At 44.2% G+C, this 20460-nt stretch overlaps 1 protein-coding gene across 1 annotated transcript in view; it reads right to left on the bottom strand.

The window, feature by feature from the left end:
- fam222aa (family with sequence similarity 222 member Aa) overlaps window positions 1–17142 on the bottom strand; it is a 45406-nt gene extending 28264 nt beyond the window's left edge. Inside the window, exon 1 of the mRNA XM_070833838.1 lies at window positions 16290–17142. The gene's annotated coding sequence lies outside the window, so the exon portion shown is untranslated. The remainder of the gene's footprint in view (window positions 1–16289) is intronic.
- Between the last annotated feature and the right edge of the window lie 3318 nt (window positions 17143–20460).

Genomic DNA, 20460 nt, shown 5'->3' with positions numbered 1-20460 from the left:
AGAAACCTGGCAGCCTGGCAGCCAGTGAGCTACCTGTAGTGCAAAGAGTTAAAGCATTGATCGCTTGTTTTCACAGACAAGGTCTTGGTGTCACTGCTCAGTGATTGGGGAAAGTGAAAAAGAGGGCAGGTTGTAATGATTTCAAATGGTAGATGCTTTCCATGACAAAAGAAACCTGATAAGGGCTCCTGTTATCAGTGAGTTTGACCAGCCAGGGAGAGAATTGAGAGGCGAGGTCATCGCCAAGATAACAGAATATGTGCAGACTGATTATCTTTTCCCTCTCAAGGATTTTTGATACATTTCGTTGCTCCTGTGATTTATTTGGTAGACCAACGTGCTTTCTGTTTCAGGTCTCAGAACTACACTTCAAGGAGAACACGGTTGGTGTGCACCTGTTAAGATTTACTCTTGAGCTGCCATGACTTTAAATCTTCTGACACACTGGAGACAGTCAATTTAAGTTTCCACCAGGATTAACAGAAGATATACGCTGATACATTTAACTACAACAGTCACTGTCACTGAAATCAGGTGCAAAGCCTGTTAGCTTTTCTGTCTGAGCTCCAGATGAAGGAAGTTGGACGAAGTCATTTAGTTTATTGATGTTGCTAGCAGAGATTTTTTTTATGGTAGTCAAGGCTCTCAACACATCAAACATATCAGGGTAAAAATGCCCCGGAGACATCCCTCTTCCTGAAGACTCCCCAGCAGATGAGCTCCTTCTGCTCTGCGTGTTACTGCTCTGTGCCTTAGTTTGTCCTTCACAAGAGACAGGTAACACTGCCAAGACCCAGTAATTAGTGCAGATGGAGACTGTAATACTCTCTTCCCCTCCCTGCAGAAATGCCAAGGGAGGCAATCTATAAATTCCTGCATATTAATGCAATTTAAAACCACTCCAGACACCTTGCTGGAGGCAGGTGATAAAAAGGTGAAAGGCAGACCTGGCACACAGCTGCTGATATGTCGGTGACATCAGTCCTGTCTCAGCAACTTCCTGACACAACACCCCCAACATATACACACACACACACACACACACACACAGACACACTCGCACACCAAACTTACTTGATAATCTATCTCATTGTCAGAAAATGCTCTCCAAATCCTGACCTTAGGCCTTACAACTGGGTCTCTATCAATAATTAAATGGTAATCTAAAAACCCATTTTAGTTGGGTCATCTTTCTGCACCATTGTCCCTGCTTCTCTTCTTCCTCCATCTATTTTTTCCTCTTTCTGTAAGATCTAGTTAGAGATTCCATTAGCATGAGAAAGCAGGCTGGTAATTGTCTTCACCCTACTGAGTGATCCCTGGATAGAGGATTAGGCAGAGAGAAAGCCCTATTTCAACTCCGAGCACAGATGCTGCCCACCGCCACCCACTCCAGATTAGATTAGACTGTGGAGGGATGAAACCGACCGGTAACTTCAAGCAACATTAAACAAAAAAGTGTGGACAGGAGGTTAAAACCAATAAACTTTTGTTCACCTTTCACCGCCAGCTGCGACCCCCTTGTTTTCCTTAATACTTTTTGGAATTTTTCTTTTTAATCTACTAATATGCTTTTCTGTTGAAAATAGGGATTGGGGGAAGGTGGCTTATATTTTCTCTCTCTCTCTGATATACACAGAGTATTTAGAGTTGAATCTCCCTAAATCATCCCCCCGGGCCACCCTGTCCGTCACTAATCTGCCTGCCTCCACCCGCTCATAAGGAGGTGTCACATTTCTGGCACTCCTCCATGGGATAAGCACTTCAAACACCAGAGAATCTCCTCTTGACCTTTCCATGGAGATGATCGATTAAACCCATTGGATTTATACCATAAACAGGGAACCATTACATCAAAAAGGCGAGGAATTTACCTCCGAGGCAGAACTTACTATCCATATAAGCTTCATGAAGGTTCCAATTTTTATTGGCTTTTTCAATCCACTTCTTGCAGCACATTAATAAGCACAGAGCACTTTCAGAGGCTGTTATGGTATCTGAATGGCAGTTTTCTACCTGTGATTACTGAAGCAAGTCACAATGACAACAGAGTGAAATTCAACTGCTATCTGTGCTCCATAAAATCTGTGATGCAGAAAAACTGTTTAGCTCCCTCCCCTGCCAGAGTAGGATAAAGTGGAGTACAAAATGACTAAAACGTTCAAAAATAAAAACAGTGAAAATATGGTTGGTTTGTTAAAAACACCACTCATGCTGTGAAAAGTCGTCACTCTGCTTTCCACCTGTCCAGGAAACTCTGTGGGGTAAGCCAAGGAGTGCCGAGGCCAGCAAAAGGTCTGCTGCTCGCTTGCTGCATGAGCCATTAAGTTACAACACTGCAGGCTTCCTGTTTTCATGCTTGAACACCTACTACATGCTTTCAGCAAGGACAAGACTAAACAATCTCAAGTGAAACACCAGGGAGGAGCAACCCGAGAAGACAGAGTAATTCAACGACAGAATGCTTTAAACCACAACAAATCACACGTCGCCTCAAATCCCATTTGTGAAAGTTAAAACAGGAAATCTAAAACTAGTTTCATTTCACCAGAAAAGGGGAGACCTGTCCCCTGAGGAGCCCAGCTAGGCTCCTCCTGTTTGTGATCACAGTGGCCATCTAGCTCTGCTTCAGCGCTGAGGAACTCCTACTCTATGGTAATCATATCCTATTTGAATAATGAGGCAATAGCACCACTCCTGCCGCCCATTCCCCCTGCATCCTTGACTGGAGTCTTTGATAGACACTAATTCTAGCTCCATCTATAAAGCTCCTCTCATGCATTTTTAATAGAATCTATTACTTTAGGATTAAATTATAAAAGACTGTCCTCCTTAAATTTTTAATAGTTTGCATAATTGGTATCAGGGCCTGAATGCGAACCATAAAAACTCAGTTTGTACAGGACTGCGCTGCGGAACGAGCCAGACAAAACCACACAGCACAACTGTACAAAACTGACACACGTGGCGTGACAATATCACGGAGGAGCACACGTTTGCACGCGCTTGTGCGTGTACATGCGAGCACGGCCATTATAGCTTTGGGTTTATTACTGTGGGGAATAAGGTGGTGTGCGCTCAGCACTGTGAATGAAGGGGACAATAAGGTCAGGGACCATGAGAGTCGCTTTTGGCTGCAGAGCTCCTGCAGGAGCCTGAGGCAGGAGGAGTCACCTGATGGAAACAAGAGACATAAACCAGGTGTCCACAGACACCTGCTGCCACTGATGTCAACTGCGACCACAGCACTCACCGGGGCAAACAGCAAAAACTACTTAGCGGCTTTACAGCCTCCCTTTGTCCCCACAGTCACTGATAACTGTGTTCAGTCAGCTTAAATGGAAATGTATTTTCCTTCTCTGTTCCCGGTTCCAGGCAGATCAGCCGTGAGTTAAATGTCATCTGCACTCTCTCAGTCTCACTCTCTGCATCTCCAGCTCAGCTCTTTCCAGTAGCAGACAGAGCATACAGGAGAGCAAATGTGTCTGAGGCATCTCCTCTAAACTAGAGACCCCTTGGAAATCTATGCACGTCACCATCCCCCAAATTAGCACCGCAGGGACACCCCCCTCACCGCCCCCGCCTGCTGGCGGCAGCTCTTTGGCATATCTGTACCGGGGAAAATATTTCACACTGTATGAATTATTAAGTGCGGGGCCAGTGCTAAGCAGTGTGGAGATAGACCAGTTATTCACAGCTCTATTGGGACGGATGCGTCGGAAACCCGGGCCGCTCGCCTATCAGATCGTTTGTCACAAGCGAAAGACAATTTACAATGAGAGAGTTTTTCAATTTATTCATTCTGCTGTCACTGCAGTTTTTTACCTCCACTCATTCCACTCAACATCCCCCTCCTCCTTTAACTCTGTCTCGTCTGTTGAGGGGGCTCCATGCCTGAACCAACCGCCTGATTCTCTGTCTGATACTGTTGCTCACTTTGTCTTTTCTTAGCCTGAGGAGAAAGGTGAAGGTGAAACACGTGTGTGAAAGACATGAGGAGGGCTGATTCTGCTACTTTAATCACTTTAACTGAGGTTGAGATGCGTTGGGGGCATCCTGTGACAGCTGCGGGGTTCGGGCCGCAGTAGTGAGCCTGACTGTGGCTCTATGATAAAGGAAAAGAACAGGAAACAAGGCGGAGGGTGCTTGGCTATGCCTCTTTAGTACTATGCTCCTGGCAAGAAGAAGCAAACCAGGAGGACCACCCCATTTGATAGAAATAAAACGAGGAATTGAATAGCAGTTGAATGATTTACGCTGTCAAAAGCAAGTTCAGACTATAAAAAGATTATAAAAACCTAGGAATGATAAATATGTGCAAATATTTGAACCTGTATGGCAATAAATAAATCCCAAATATAGGTTTTTCTTTTAGTTTATTCAGGACAGAGAGGATCCTAGAGGGCAGGAACCTGCTTATTTCCTCTGAAGAAGAATTGCTAAATAACAGCTCCCACACAGATAGACAGAGGACCTCAGCATAAATGTCTGGCACACTGCAATTTCAACATTTATTACTGACGGTGAATCAGCAGTCAAAACAGCCACAGATTTTTCTTTTAACAAATGCTCTGTTAAAGAGGACGAACCAGAGAACAGACCAGCCGCAAAAGCCTAAGCCTCTGCTCTTCCACTATTCCAAGAGATGGGAACTCAAATTAATGAGAGACAAAATACAGATAATGTTTTCAAAATGCTTTTTTTTCCCCTAACTAAGCTGAATGTACAAGAGGAATAGAAAATGACATCAGCAGCTTTGTTGGACTAAATGCTCAGTGAGAGCAGTTTGACCTGTAAAGCAGCCCAGAGTGTTTCTCTGTCTGTGATGTCCTTTGAAAGCCTGACGCAGACGGGTTGCCTGAATAGGCCTTGATGTGAAAGGCAGAGATGTTAGATAAATGTCCTCACAGCCGAGGCCTCTGCCCTCTTCCTGATGATGCATTCTTACACTCAAATACCCACTCCCCCTTCACACACACACACACACACACACACACACACAGGCAGACACAGAAACACAGACATGCAGTGCCAACAATCCCACTGAGGGCAGCATTTGTTTGGGGACAAGGTGACCCTGTTGCCTAGGGGCCTGTGAACAGGCACAATGCAGGCCTCTCATCCTGCACACACCCAACCGGCTGTGTTGGGCTGATGACGGGTGGAGGGGAGAGGGGTGGTGTGTGAGGGGCATCACAACGCCCTGCTACTGCAGTTTTAAAACCCTATTCAGGAAGCCCCCTGAGATAGCTCCTTTCACACCCTGCACAGACGGAGCAAAATCCCCGCTTGTAACCCAGAGTCACGCAGTCAACAGATGGAGCAGCTATTGAGTGAAGGATCGCGCCGGCAGAGGCGGCTCCTCATCCATCCCTGCTGGAAACAATGGGGCAGCAGGTCAAGAGTGCTGTCTCCAGGAGGAGGGGTCAGGGAGGAGGGGCGTGCTTCGACACAGTCAAGCTATGCGAGCGCTTTGAAACTGGAGGAACTGAGAGAATCTTTTCTGGATGACGGGCAGAGGGGAGGAGGCTCGTGGCTGCAAGCGAGGCGCTCGGGCTCGTTGCCGGAGATCAGACTCAGGTGGAGGGGGCTTGTGTGTGAAACTGGGACAGCAGTGTTTGTGTTTAACCTGCAAACAAGAACAAAAAGACATCCCTGCGTGCACATATTTGCATGTTCAGAGGAAACAAAGACTTGCGGTTTAACGCACATTTCAAGGACCAACTGTTACAAACACTCGCTCATCTTTGTGCACAAAAAAGATCCACGTGAAGCAAAGAGATCTTTAATGTTGATAAAAAGCACTGCGGCGGCACTACATACACAGAGTGTAGAGAAAACCTTTATCACTGCAAAGCTGTTGCTATGTCCTGAGGACATTTTTTTCATAAAATACTGAAGTGTATACACTTAAAATTGGCGTCAAATGTTACACAAGCAGGCCAAAATTGTTCAAGTCATTAAGATACATCATTTTTTTTAAATGCTTCATATTCCTTGTTGTTACCACAATATTCTCCCAGCAGCATACTGTGAGATTAAAAGGAAGTGCCAGACTACACCTATATAAATAGCAGTGTTATATCGCTCTGATGTAGTTATTACTGGATTCATTTGCAGCATTTTCAAAGTGAAGGAACAACTGTGAGCCACAGAGGATGAACAACTCTCATGCTAGGATGCATGCACGGGTGCATGATCGCGCAGATGATCACAAAGCAGTCGTAGCTCCCTGTAGGGGAAAGTATATCAATTTCCATTGACCAGCAGTCCTGCTATCATGTGGCTCTGACCTGGGAGTCAATTAGTCATCTAGGTTGTCCTGCCTCACTGGGTTTCCATGGCCAGAGACAGGACAAAGACATGAGGAAGGTATACAATTATCCAATAACTTCAGTACCTTTACACGATGCAAACACCTCCAACTACTGAGATGCCGAATACTGCCGCCACATGTTCCTCATACTTGAAAGATTTGGTTTATGGGGCAATTTTGCCCAGGAAGGCACTCATTACAAAGCTGAAGGTATCGGCAGCATTGCAGCAATCCTCCATTAACAACCACTTGACAAGAAAGTATAGAGACTCAAAGAAAACTTCCTACCACTTGGGAAATGTTCACAAATCACACCTGATTAAAAACAAAAACCTAGTCCATGAAATCAGAGTGCCTTTTCAAAGAGGAGGCGAGCTTGGTTTTTCTAGGTTATGAGAACATATGTTTGTTCAAGCACATCATTATTTCGTTCATGTTTGTGTTTCCCTTAAACAAATTGTCAGCTAACTACAGGGGGATGAAGGGTTGAGACACTTTTCTTCCTTCCCTAGGTCACATCACAAAACATCAATGGTTTGCCATTTCAGAATATGCCGCTGTTATGCAGTTTGAGCCCAGAATTGAAAAAAAAAAAAGCCTATTCCAACCATGCTGAAAGGGATCAATAAGAGCATGGAAAAATAAAATGGCCATAAACATAGAGGCTTTTATTCAGAGTGCCACGATGCAGATGAAAGCACAGAATGCACCTGGAGAGCAAGGCTGAGAGCGGCAGAAGACAAGAGAGCCCACAGAGTTATCAGGAGGGGCCAGAGAGCGCTGGCTATATTCAGACCTCAGCGCCATCCATCTCCAGAGCAGCTATTAGATTTCTAATATTGTTGGTTTTAAGGAGACTCGGCTTTCTGACCACAATGAGACAGATTCAGCCCCAGTTGCCCCTTTTTTCCTTTTCAGTGTGGTCTCACAAGGTCCTTTTGGTTTTCTGCAAACAATACTGCTCGGCTGTGGCCCTTATTTAAAAGATTAATAGGATGCTGTCTTGGCAGAGAAGCAATCAGTGAGGTTTCTGTGACAGCAGAAAAAGTGTGAAAACAAGGCAAAGAGGAGAGACCATTGTCACGGTTACCAACTGGCTGCCGCAGCTCAATTGAGATAGCTGTGGCTTTCAAGCCCAGCTGTCAATCACAGCAGCAGGCATCAATGGGGTAAATTTGAATGATAAAACGATAAGTCATGAGCAAGCGATTTTGCTGTCATCAGGACAGGGGCTGTTTGAGTGTAACTCACTATGGGTGGAGAAATTTCACTACAGCCATATGGAATTTGGTTTTGCCTCGAGTTGCTGGCTTCACCCCTCAATCATGACAGAATGTGTAATCACCAAATGTCTTCCTCTCAATCCCTGTTACAATTGGCAGCACAGCGCTGTCACTAGAGATGGGGGAACAAATGGAAAGCTGACTAAAAGACAAGCTTTAAGTGACACTTAATTTGAGATACCCAGGCATTCTCTCAGCTCCAGTAAACAGGATCCATCAAACTTCGCCCAGAGCCCGTATGAGTGTGCAGCTGTCTGTGGGGAGAGGCGCAGTATGCCTGGGAGACCTTCAGCTACCAAGAGGACTGATGAAGAAATCAAAAGTAAAAGTTCCTTAACACAACAACAAGAGGCAGAGGATTAATAATGTCTACGGCAGCACTCAAAGCATTTCCTCCTTTAAAGTCAAATCTACCAAAAAAGACAGCCTCAGAGATGGCGACAGAGAGTGTAAAAGAAAAAAAGAAAAAAACCACAAGTGATCCAGTGAAGTAGTAAGAGAAAAACACTGAACAGCTGCTTTCTCCCTTCTTCCCTCTGCTCATCCTAGGAGAGGGTCCCATGTGATCTCCCTGATCCTAGTTTGTGGCTGACAGAGGGGACCGCAGCTCTGTTCACATCCCCACTCACATGGCTCTGTGCCCCCCCGCCACCCACCTCACCGTCACTCCGCTGCCAGGAGGAAAATATGGTGTGTGTGTGTGTGTGTGTGTGTGTGTGTGTGAGGGAAAGGGAGCGGGGGGCTACATCAAGGAGAGACTCTCCCAGTGGGTTCTCGTCAGTTCCAGGCCATTGCACCTTGCTCGCTGGGATTTTGTTTACACACACGTACGTACACACACACACACACAGGCGCAGAGGTAGACAACTATTAATGGACACGATAATGTGCTGTGTTCTTTTTTTTGGCAGCACATGTTATGTTTTTAAGAACTGTTGTGATAATGATATGAATCACTTCAGTAGCAGATCACTGTTAGTCGATGATAAAAAGTAACAGTTTGATGCCTCACAGAGCTTTTTTAAGTGGCACAGGAGCAGATAACGTTCAATCAAAACCCAGTGATACGGTTGATGTGGTCAGTGGTAATGTGCAGCCAAAAGGCCTGACACACTTCCATGGTCTTTGGGGACGAGCAGAGAACGGCAGGCTGCCCTTGTGCGTTCAGTCTCTACAGATGTTGCCTTGGAGAGCGGCTGACTGGCTGGCTGCGGTGACAGCTGGACAGCTGTTCCTATAGACGCAGCCACAGAAGCATGCCACGGAGATGGGGGTGGGGGATAGTGCTGTATGTTTAGTTTATCTGTATGAAGTTCCCAGGACGTGCATAGCTGTCAGCTTTAGCAATGGTGCATGAGCCTGGATAAGGAAAGATGGCATGGAACAGGATATGGAGAGGAAGCACAGATGGGTAACTATCAGACACGGCTGACATTATTTGAAGAAGCTCCAATAACAAAAAAGTTTTTTTTTTTTGTGAACTGTAGTCTGTGGATCCACAAATGAACAATCTAACACAACACCAAATGGTTACACTGGCATAAGTCAAAAGATTTAATTTGATCCATGAGGTCTGTTTGAGCAGCCGCAACTTTTTTTTCTTAACATCATGAACAACTAAAAGTTTAAAATTAACTTCACAGGGAATTTCAAATAAATTTTTTACTTCTTCATAAGAGAGTGGTGGGGAAAAAATACTATTTTCAAAAGCAGAGAGGATAATTGGCTGGGCATTAAATTGACTCTGGACATTGTCCCAACATTAAGAGGCTGCTGGTGATTAAAGGCTCTTTGAATTGGGGTCATGTTCAGATATTATACCTTCATCCTGCCACTTAAAAACACAGTTACCTAGAATTATAGAGACCTACTGCAGAGCAGTGCAGATTAAAGACAGCCTATAGATTAATGTCCTGATTGAGGAGTAAGATTTGAAAAAAACAGTTGAAAAAGAACTGAAATGTTGGAAAACACTCAGCAGTATTAAATGTTGTCACCTGCTGAATAAACACGCTGCAAATCATGAGTTAAACAGCTTTGGATTGACGCCAGTCACTTCTGCCAAAACTCTCATTTTTCTTTAGCAGGCCGGGCTATTCATTATGCCACAAAAGGTCAGCAATTTGTTCAACTCAATAAAAATGTTAATAAAACTAAGAGCTCACAAGGAGAAGCACTCATAGCCTCTGGTCGCCCATCAAAAAAACGGGAATATATGAATGTGTGAGCTTGTGTGGATGCACGTATTTGAATTCAGCGTTGCCACTGCAGCATTACACAGGTCAAAGGTTGTACAGCAGCAGCTATCTAGCAGGAAATATATCTTTGGCCTCGTCGTAATCCCGGTCAAACTCCACCAACTGCTCAACACAAAGCAGATATAAACACATGCTGACAAACACACACACTGCAACTTACAAAAACCAGGAGCTGGTAAGCCCCTCGCACCCCCACCCCTCCAAACGAAATTTCCAGCTCGCACAACCCACTCTGCTAAATAGCTAAATAAATGAAAAGACCCATTAGGCAGATTTCAAATGCCGGCAGTGGGCTTATAATTATATATGAAATCTTTTAGAGGAAAAAAGTGATTACTCTGGATGCAAGTCTGAAAGTGGGTGGGGGTAGGTTATTGCTAAGCAACCAGTCATTATCCTCCAGAGTGGAGCGAGGTGACCGGCCATCCGTCTAACTCCGGTGGCTTGCCTGGCTCCTGTGCAAACCCCCCACCCCCCCCTCTCTCTGTTCCTCCACCACTCTCTCTCCCTCTTCCTCGCTCTCTCTCTGCCGTCTCCCCGTCCGAATACAAACAGAGATAAAGAACGCTGCAATCGCTCTTGACACACAAATAGGTTAACACAATAAAGCCGGCTTTGCCTGGCTCACTCGAGGGAGGAAAGCAATTCCAGCAGCAGGCAGGAGGTAATAAAACAGGGCTAGGAGTGTGTGTGTGTCTGTGCGTGCGTGTGTGTGTGTGTTTCTCTGAGAGTGTGTGTGTGTGTCCATACATGTCCTCATGTCAATGTTCCTATGTTTTTGTATGTGAGTGGAGGCAGGCACACAGAAGCTCTTTGGCCTCAGGGCCTAATATCCCACGGATTTTCAACCCTTTCTTGACACAAATAATAACACAGAAGAAAATGACGGAAATTCCAGGCTACTCCTCCTTTTAGATTAAGGAAATGGTGGCTATATATTAATAATATATCTGACCTGCACCAGCCCTACACAAACACATAAACGTTTCCCTATGGGTCATATGCCTGCTCTTGTGTAAATGGTCTCCAGCTTGGTTAAAATTCAACAAGTAAATTGAATGAGTTTTATCTGTGCAAGCCTCGGCTTACTCTCCCTGATGCGGCTGCCAGGCCTGGCAATAAATGATAAAAATCTCCAGAGTTTTATTAAATCGTGTTGCATTCACGCTGAACTCAGGAAAATGGTGAGGTGGCTTCTACAATTACAATCCAGACCAGACAACATTGTTTTCTCCAGTCAGTGGAAATTTCATTACCTTGCAGCAACCACCTTAGAATTGGGTAATAGCCTCTTTTTGTCACAGACACAAACCGTCTGTGGGAGGTGTGACACCCCATAAGTGTTATCCATTTGCAACAATATGCATCCATCCAGTAACAATTTGGATGCTGGTCAGCATAATGTGCACTGTTATTCAGTGATATGGAGGAACTGGATAGAGAAAATAGTGGTCAGCAGCTAATTCCTGGATTGACTGTAGTGTGTAATCAAACGCAGTGAATAGATCCATGCAGCTAACGTATCTCGCTCCTCGGGCTATTATAGACAGATGACGTAGGTCACACATGGTCCCGTCTCTCACATGTCAATAAATAGAGAGAGGGATAGGATGTTTTCCTGTGGACTGGCTGAATTGTGAAGAGACCCCAATTAAAGATTCTAGAAAAGTTTCTCGTGTTGGGTCAACCAGGATAGCCATTTGTAATTGTCAGTCAACTCCCCTGCTTTTTACCCGCTGTTCCTTCAACCAGGTAATCAAACAGCAGAGATGTAAAGTGGTGGCCATTGTCAACAGGGAATAAATTACCAAAGCATGCAGAGAAAACACCTTATCTGTCTGATGTATTTCCTGCTTCTGCAGAAAGCTACAAAGCCCGAGGGAGAGCAGTCAACCAAAATGCAGTGAGATGGAGATTAGGATGATGTGCAGTTCCTTGTTCCATTAAAGTTTGATCTTCCTCAATAGCCGAGGAGAATCAGATATCTTCCATTCAAGATTAAAGTACACCAGCATAGAGGGAGAGATTAATCAGAGGCCTGCATGAGATAAAAACAGTCTTGCTTCTGGCATGGAAAACAGTGGCAATAAAGAGTTCAGCTGATAATGTGAAACATGGTGAGGCACAATAGCAAATCAAACAGCATGTACGGGCCTCCAAAACAAATCAAAGCGCCGACTAGACTGCGATATAGTGGCTGAAGAAGTACAGCAGGGGCTGATCTGATAGTAACCATGGCCTTCATTTTATTACTGGTTAAGGTTGAAGAGGGCACACTGAGGATTTTCCCATGTTGCTCACTGTCGCCAGGCTCTCATTCCCTCTCCTCCTCCTCTCCTTGAGATCAATGGCGCTGGGGTGATTTCACAGCAGCCTGCACTGTCACCCAGAACAAATCAATGTGACCATGAGGAAGGCAAGAGCGGCATTGTTTTTAAGGAGAGCAAATTCGCTGTTGGAGAGCTTGTCAGATTTGCTTTATTCTCTTTCTTCCCCCAAGAACACTTTGGAAGGAGCATGCCTCCCCTCACTTTTCTGGCTGGGTTATGGAGCAAACTATGAACTGCACAGCAGTCAGCCCCTTTATACTACTGTACTCATTAACCACAGATAAACTGCACCGTTCCTGTTGACTATATTTCACATGCCCAAGAGTATTTTTCAAACAAAAAAAGATAGAGTAACCGCCCTAACCTTTCCAAATTAAAAGCTATACATTAACCTCTGGGGTTGGTGAGACGTGACTTCCATTCAGTCTGACGGGGGGTGAGACAGGAAGAGAGGGAAGAGGTCAGAGGATCATCGCTGTCCGTCATGCACTAAGTGGCTGCAGATAACCCTGACGAACAGCTGCCATCGTCTACCATCACAGCAGATCAGATCACATGAGCAGAGCGGTGGTCAAGTGAACCTTTTACTGCAGCCAAAATAACAGGAAAACATCAGCGGAGTAACGAGCAAGGAACCACACAGCGTCCCGCTAACATGTACCACTCATCAGAAACACAGGGGTGTATATTTATGCAATCACATGCCTGTAGTTTATTTTTGTGTAGCTACTCAACATCAAACAAAAACATGCTTGAAGTGAAATGCTTGTACCGGGCACTGTATTTAGAACTGTGTGCTATTACTGACACATCTCAGTCAGTCTACGCAACATTTCTGTATTCATTTGTGTGATATGAATTTTATGTTATACAGTACAAGTGGAATCTCATCACATGGCTGAACAGTTATTCATGAAACTGTACTTAAGTGCTATGATATTGCTCATTGGCACAAGGTCAATAACGTGAGAGAAGCTGATTTACAGATGTATCATACAAAGACCATTTGAAAACTGAGAACCAATCCTTTGCCAGCAGTGACCCTGAACCATTTAAAAGAGACTGTGTTTGATTATTTGACCCTGAGACTGTGGAAACAGACCAGAAGAAAATGAGAGCTGACTTTGTCAGACTGAGGGTCAATCCTCCAGCAGTAAAACAGATCTAGTGTGCAGTTTGATGTATTGTAGCAGCTAACTATGTAACAAGAGAATAATGTCAAGCATAAAGAATTTGTAGTTCTACCTGCAAACACTAACGCCAAATAAAAAAAACCCAAAACCAACCCTGCTAATCCTGCCTGAACATTTTATGCCAAATCCCATCATCACCATAATCTGTGCTGGAAACTGAACATGGCTTTCACCTCTATTCACTCGCACTGGCTGCCTGAAAGGGTCTGTCGGTTTCTCCACAATCATTTGTGTGCAATCTTTTTGTTTGTTGCATTTTCATGCTCTCTCCCCACATCCAGAGTACTGATGTGCAAGACAAATCTCGCTGCCAGGACAATGGAGTTTCTATTAAATCATGTAACACTGTTCAAGTACAAGAGAGGGCACTTCTCTTTTGTTTGCCTGCACATGAAAAGTGTTAAAACAAGGAATGTTTTCCCGAGATGAAACACTTTGATCAGCTATCTCCTGAGTTGCTTTTGACATGGCTTTGAGAGGAAATGTTCATGTGTCCAATGATATTTCCAAGTAAGAAGCTTCTTCCCTTTCTAGGATGTCAGCTACTCTAGGAACAGTTGTGTTTTCTTTTCTTTGATATGAAAAGAAAATGTTTTTCATGATTATTTACACCTGCAGTATATTTTTCTATAAATGGACGGTAAATCTGTTTCATAAATGTTACTTCATTTGCATGAATAAAAGGAAGCACTTTCATTAATAGAGTCCACACAAGAATGGACATGCATGGCTTAAATACTTCAGGGGTGGGCAGGTCTTAAGTAACACACACACACCTCTCTCACTCTCTCTCTCTCTCTCTCTCTCACACACACACACACACACACACATCTGTATCTACTATTTTAGTCATCATAAGTGCCAAAATGAGTTTTGCTGCCTCTGGGTAGGTGTTGAGACAATCAAACCATGCAGGGATTAAAAAAGATTAATACACAGCGCAGGAAATTAAACTTCAGCGACTTTAACGATATTCATGAGAGGAGCTCACTTATTCACTTCAGGCAGGCACTTTAATAAGCAAAGAATACAGTAAGGCCCAAACGCTATCAATCAACCAAACTGATATGCAATTTGAGTTGCAAATTGATAAAAATGTCAGGCTTCTTTCAGGGCATTACTTTTAATATTATGATACCAAAATATGCTCTCCACCTTTCAACTGTTGGCAGCATAAATGAGTACAGGAGATCAGATTTTACTTTACTTTCTGATAAAAGTGTGAAAACCTATTTCACTAGAGTATAATACATTGTTGGTGTGATCAGAATTTTTACAAGTCAAGTTTTCCGCCTACAAAGCGCTAATATTTTCCAAATTTATTTGGCTGAATTTGCCTTTGTCAGACAGTTGACAATAGGGAGCAACAGGAAACATTGTGAAAGCCAGAGGAAGATGAAATGCGAGTAAAGTCTTGCAGCAGGACACTTGAAGGTCCAACGTTACAGGAAAAAAAAAAAAGATCTAACAGCAAACCAGAGAATAAAGAGGCAAAACAAGAGCTACAAACTCCAAAAGGTAATTCAGTGACCTAGATATTAAAGCTTTTTCTGCCATTCCGTTCTCCCCTGCCTTGTCCAACCATCATGTTGAGTTAAGGCAAGCATTATGCTGGGGAGACTATTTGTTTAGGTGAGGAGCAGCCGCAGAGCTAATATGGGCACAATTTGCTCAGCAGGTCACAGGCGCAGAGTGGAGGAAGTAAATGAGGCAGTTCTGCCCCCTCGGGTGCAGCCCCTGCCTCATACATCACTGGATGTTTTATTCAATACAGCCAGGAAGGCTCTATGGCAGGTGCCCTGACTGTGGGGGCGCCTGCCCTGCTGTAGGGGCCCATATTACATTCAGCGAACTGCCTGTCTGCGGGGCTGCTGGAGAGAGAATGACTGGAGCCAGTGAGGAAGATGAATTTTGAGGACGCTTGTAGTCTAATGATAAAACATACTGTGTGCAGCTTTTTCACTGCACAGTCAGCATAATGTGCAAGGCTCATTTATGTGCGGTGTGAGCGATGAAGCTAAATATTGCAAAGCAACCTCAGCAACCCACAGGGCTCAAAGTTCACAGGAGCAGAAACAGCCCAGTGTTTATCAGCCATATTCAAATAAAACGTGGACTTCAGTTGCATTCGAGATAATCACACTTGTGTATTTGCATGCAAGGCCAGGGCTGTAGAGGACACATTTGCTGAAGAATCCATAGGACAATGACGAATAGCCTCCACATCTGAATGCAGCACAAGAGCATCATCCATGTCGCCGAGCCCGAAGTGAAAACTTTTACAGTGTTACGCACACATCTCCATGAATTTTATGAGCTCCGTGATAAAAGCCTGTCACAATATGCAGGCACACCATAAAAAGGGGACTGTATATCTTTAACACTCCGGGGTGAAAAATCACTAATTGCAGCAGACAATATAATCGCCCTCCCCACACGCAGTGACGCACGGGGGCGTACAGATGAAAAATTCGCACCTTTTGCTCAGAGCCGCAACTCCTCTAGTGCCACATATTCCTGCCTGTGGTGCCTGCGGTGCGATACCCTCGACAATACACTTAATTGCTACCCGTACTTGAAAAGACCAATATTACACATCAAAGCAGTTCCTGAAGCCATTCGGGAGCGGCTCTCTAACAAGTCGATTTTTACAACACTTCCTTTATTGTGGGTCACGCATGGAAACAAAGGGGTTTAAATCTGAGACATCGTTATGTGAGCAGCATCCTGGGAAAAAAAGGGAGGCATTTACAAACATTCGTTATTTTCTGCTGCTCCTCTCTTTATCATCCCAAAGGGATTCTGAGAGGCTCTGGCAGTAACCACGTTAATGGGTACAGAGAATGACCCAGACCATTCGGAATCTGCAAGACTTACAGAAAGAGGGATTTACAAGGAAATATATTTACCATAAATTGCTCCGTAGTGCAGACTAGAACTCCATGCAGATTGTAGTATTCACTGAGCAATCTGCCTCATACTTCTGTGGTCCAAATTAAAAAGGATTCATTCTGTTCTCCAACATCCAGCAGCCGCTTTGTCGATGTCAAATGTTGATTAAGTTTATCCTCCTCTTCCGATGGTATGCAAATATACCGGTAACCCTGCGAATTAGATTCCACACTCTAGCCTCTAGCATGCAAAGTTAATAAGCTTTGCCTTTTTTCTCGACTCGGCTGCCAATTTTTGTCGAGGGCAAAAGCGCAGGTCGGCAATTTCAGGAGCGTCCTCGGAAGGATTGCGCACCAAGTGCGCTTCGGGTTTTCACCGTTTAGCCTCCGGAACACAGTAAAAGCTCCTGGTTGCTCTTCTTCCTGCTTGTAGGTATCTCCAAATAACAGATCTGTTGGTCGAAAGACTGGATGCTTGAACTGCTACGCAGTACTCCAAAATCCACCGCTGTTACGCATGGGTTTAAAGTGGTCCGACTGCTCACCGTAGACGACCTTAGGTGAAATCTTTCATTCAAATGTTAGTAATATTATCTAGGCAATATTGTGTGAAGGTACCCTGAAAGAAATCAAGGCTGGGCCAAAGCAGCTGCCTGAAATATCCTAAACTGGTGCGATGTAAAATCCCGGTGATCAGACTCTGCTCCGTCCGTCACTTTCTCCGTGGTGTCGGCAGCCTCTCCGAGATGTCTTGCCTCCCGATTCACACTCAGATTTCCAGCTGAGGCTGTGGGGTAACCTCGATAGCAAAGCTCCGAGATGTTCTCTTTGGTGTATTAACCAAAAAAGAAATGGTTACGTCTGAATAAAGAGCTAGCTGCTTCAGGCAGCTCCGGGATGCGGTCCTGCCCTTGTGCCGAGCTGCCGAGACTGACAATAACCCGGAACGCTGCAGACTGTCAGGCTGCACAGACCGCCCACCGACCAATCACTGCACTGAGGGAATAGAAACATTCCCACGGGTTAGCCAATCATCGGTAATTGAGGACTGTTACCATAGAGATGCTCGGCGTCCAAGCGTCTGAAACCACGTTGTTTATTCGCGGAAAAAGAAAAAAACCGTCTGATATAAATTGCCGTGGCAGAATGCAGATTGAGATCTTTAATCACTCTTTTGTCCTTATCAGCATCCTAGTTAAAGGTCAAAGGCATCATCCCATGATGGGAAGAGCGGGGCTCAAACTTGCAGTCTTCAGACGTGCCCACGAGCAAGACACCGAATCACTTCAAACTGCAGGAAAGCTGCTCTGTGGCAGGTCTACAGGGAGAAATAAAGTATTATTATGCAACCAGAATGCAATTAGATGTAATTGCCATGCAAAATGAATCTACTGTTTATGAATTGGAGACTGTAAAATGCTATTTAACTTAATTGTTCTGAAATTCCTACAGGACAAACATTCCATATAGTGCATATTAGTTAGGCCTCGCAATAATCAGTTTGTCAGGTACACCCTCAGAGACACAGAGTTTATTGTCCTTTACAAGCTCAGATTTAGTAAGTTACTTATACTGTAGGATGCCCTTTTCCCTACGGTTATAATGTTCTAGGGATGCACATACAGTGTCTACTTTGAATCCAGCGACTTCCTCTAAATGTGAAATTACCTAAATATATTTCAGCAAGGCAATCTTTTAAAAAGTATGGCACGTATGTGACCGTCTACTTAACTTTGCAGAATTTCTTCGCTTACACCTCCAGCTTATATGAGTCACAGGAACCTTACAACCTTACAAAGCACCTATTTTTGCAAAATGTCATTACAACAGTGGGGAAGTGGAGGGTTTACATTGACAGACGCCCTTAGTAGGCCTATTCTCCTTCTCCTTTTTGCCAACTGTGTCCGGTGCACACAGACCCCGGGACACACAAAGGCAGTACAAGCAATCACACATCATGGACTCTCATAATAAGCTGACGCTGGGAAGTGGGTGATGCAGCACTCAGCTTATGCCAGTGCTGATAAGAGCCTGAAAGTATTACCTCGGTCTGGCAGCCCGCTCCAAGAAATCCATCCTGAGCCAGGTCATCAATTCTGCCCTATCTGATTGCTCACCAATCCCTGGCAGCTCCATGTCGCTGTCCTGGCTTCTGCTTTTGAAATTCTCTCTATGACTTGCACTTTCATGCTAGTTCTTTCACAGAAAAATAGGTACATACTGTACTCACATATTGCTTCTTTTATGTGGCCTTACACTTACATGACCAAAAAATAAAACAGTGAAAAGTGTGCCTGGGGAGGTAAAATTTCCAGAGCAATAGAGCGCCTGACTTAGTCAAAACCTCAAATTTATTCGCCGCAATCACATCTCCCCCTCAGTGGACCTATAGAGCATACATTAAAGCCTGTGGAGTTCAATCATATCACCTATGCCGAGCGGCTGCATAGTCAATCAAACAGATGAACAATTAATTGAAAAATATTCAACCAGAGCTGTGTTGTGCTCCAGTGAGGCAGGCAGGCAGGCAAATAAGCCATTTGATTAGCTGATAAGCAGATGACTCAACAAACATTCAAGGCATGTTTACTGTGGTTTGATTAGAGTGCGCCCAATACGCAGAAGATTGGACACAAATACGTTGTGAAAACACTCAGCTGTTCCAATCCCCAAGGCAGCATGAGGGCACATAAAAACAATGAATTATTTATGGGGGAGACTAGCGAAATATCACAGTGGATAATTTTCTGTGGGCTATATTAAATGTAGTTTTCAAAATAATATGTCTGAGTCTGTGCATTTCCCTGAAATCATTTCCAATGACAGGATCCAGAGCCTGGAGACTGGATATGAAATCACATGAGATATTTCCCTGCCAAGAAGCCTATGACCATTTTACTAAAACACCAAAGCAAGGGTTATTCACATGCTAATTGGGCCTCCTTCTTTCTTGGTAAATATGATCAAAGGATATTTGCTTTGTCTTTATTTTAAACGATAGTTCTGGTTCAAAATGAAAGACCTCAGTATCAAGGCAAGCCTTTAGCATGGCTCATCTGAAAGAGGGTTCACAATACCAATAAATCCAGGTTCAGTTCAGTAAAAACCACTGCAGCTTCTGTTTGAATGGAGCATCTCATAAATAAAGCTCTTGTGCACTCCATCCAGACCAAACATTAGTGTCTGTCTCTGAGCTGAAAGCCTTACGCTGTTACAATTTGTTCCTGAAAGTGAACTCAGTTTAATTGAGCAAAGTTCAAGTCTCCACAAACAGCAAAGTAACAGAAAAAAAATCAATGGCAGCAGAGGCATGGAAAAAAGAGATAGCATTGATTTATCTGCCATTGATTCGCGAGGATCGCTGCATTGTGCCCTCCGGGTGAAATGCACGCTGTCTGCCAACTGATGGGGATGAATCTGAAAAGGTGTCAAGTGGTTAGAGGACACAGAGGTGGAGGATGAGATCGGGGGCAGCCAGAGGTGGCAGGAGAGGAAGAGTAGACTGGAGAAGGAGCAAGGGCATGAAATATCAAACAGAAGAAGGCGGTAGACGAAAGGCTTGATAAGAGGGGATAATGTTGCGCGGATGACACCACCAGTCATCCAGGCTGAGTCTCCATAGTGTTGCGTTTAATGACTTTGACAGAAGCAAAAGGAAATCAGCATCAAAGCGGAGGGCTGAGTGAAAGAGCTAAAGGCCTGAAGCTGAAACCATCATATAAACCAAGACACCAGTTAAAACCAAGACTTATCTGTCCTGTTGACAGTATCAACATCTTAAAAGAACATAACATAGCTGACCCCTATTTCAACACTTAGAAGCACAACAGTAGGCCAACTCCAGTTGATTCAGTGTGAAGTCAAAAGCTGTTGGCTACAATAATACAGTACGAGTAAGCATATATCAAATCCTGCCGTTGCAAGTGCTTGACAGGACAAGCATCTTTTGCAATATTTTAAGTCTCAGCAATTGGCAAATAGATGTCTCCCCAGAGACTTTATACTGACAGCCAAATGTTGTTGAGAAGAGGGGGAAGTCAGGACAGAGATCAGAGGCCAGAGCAGCCACACAGACCCAGACGAAGAAGTGTTAGTCCTGAACTTTGGTATTTTTACAACATCTCTCTGTCTCCTTTGTGTCTGTTGGCAGTCTCACATCCACACTGAAACTATGGGAGAACCTTGTGTT

The sequence above is a fragment of the Pempheris klunzingeri genome, chromosome 7 (assembly GCF_042242105.1).
Source record: "Pempheris klunzingeri isolate RE-2024b chromosome 7, fPemKlu1.hap1, whole genome shotgun sequence".
In the NCBI taxonomy this organism is placed as follows: domain Eukaryota; kingdom Metazoa; phylum Chordata; class Actinopteri; order Acropomatiformes; family Pempheridae; genus Pempheris; species Pempheris klunzingeri.
The sequence above is the reverse complement of the archived record's forward strand: the minus strand, read 5'-3'. Positions and strand labels throughout refer to the sequence as shown.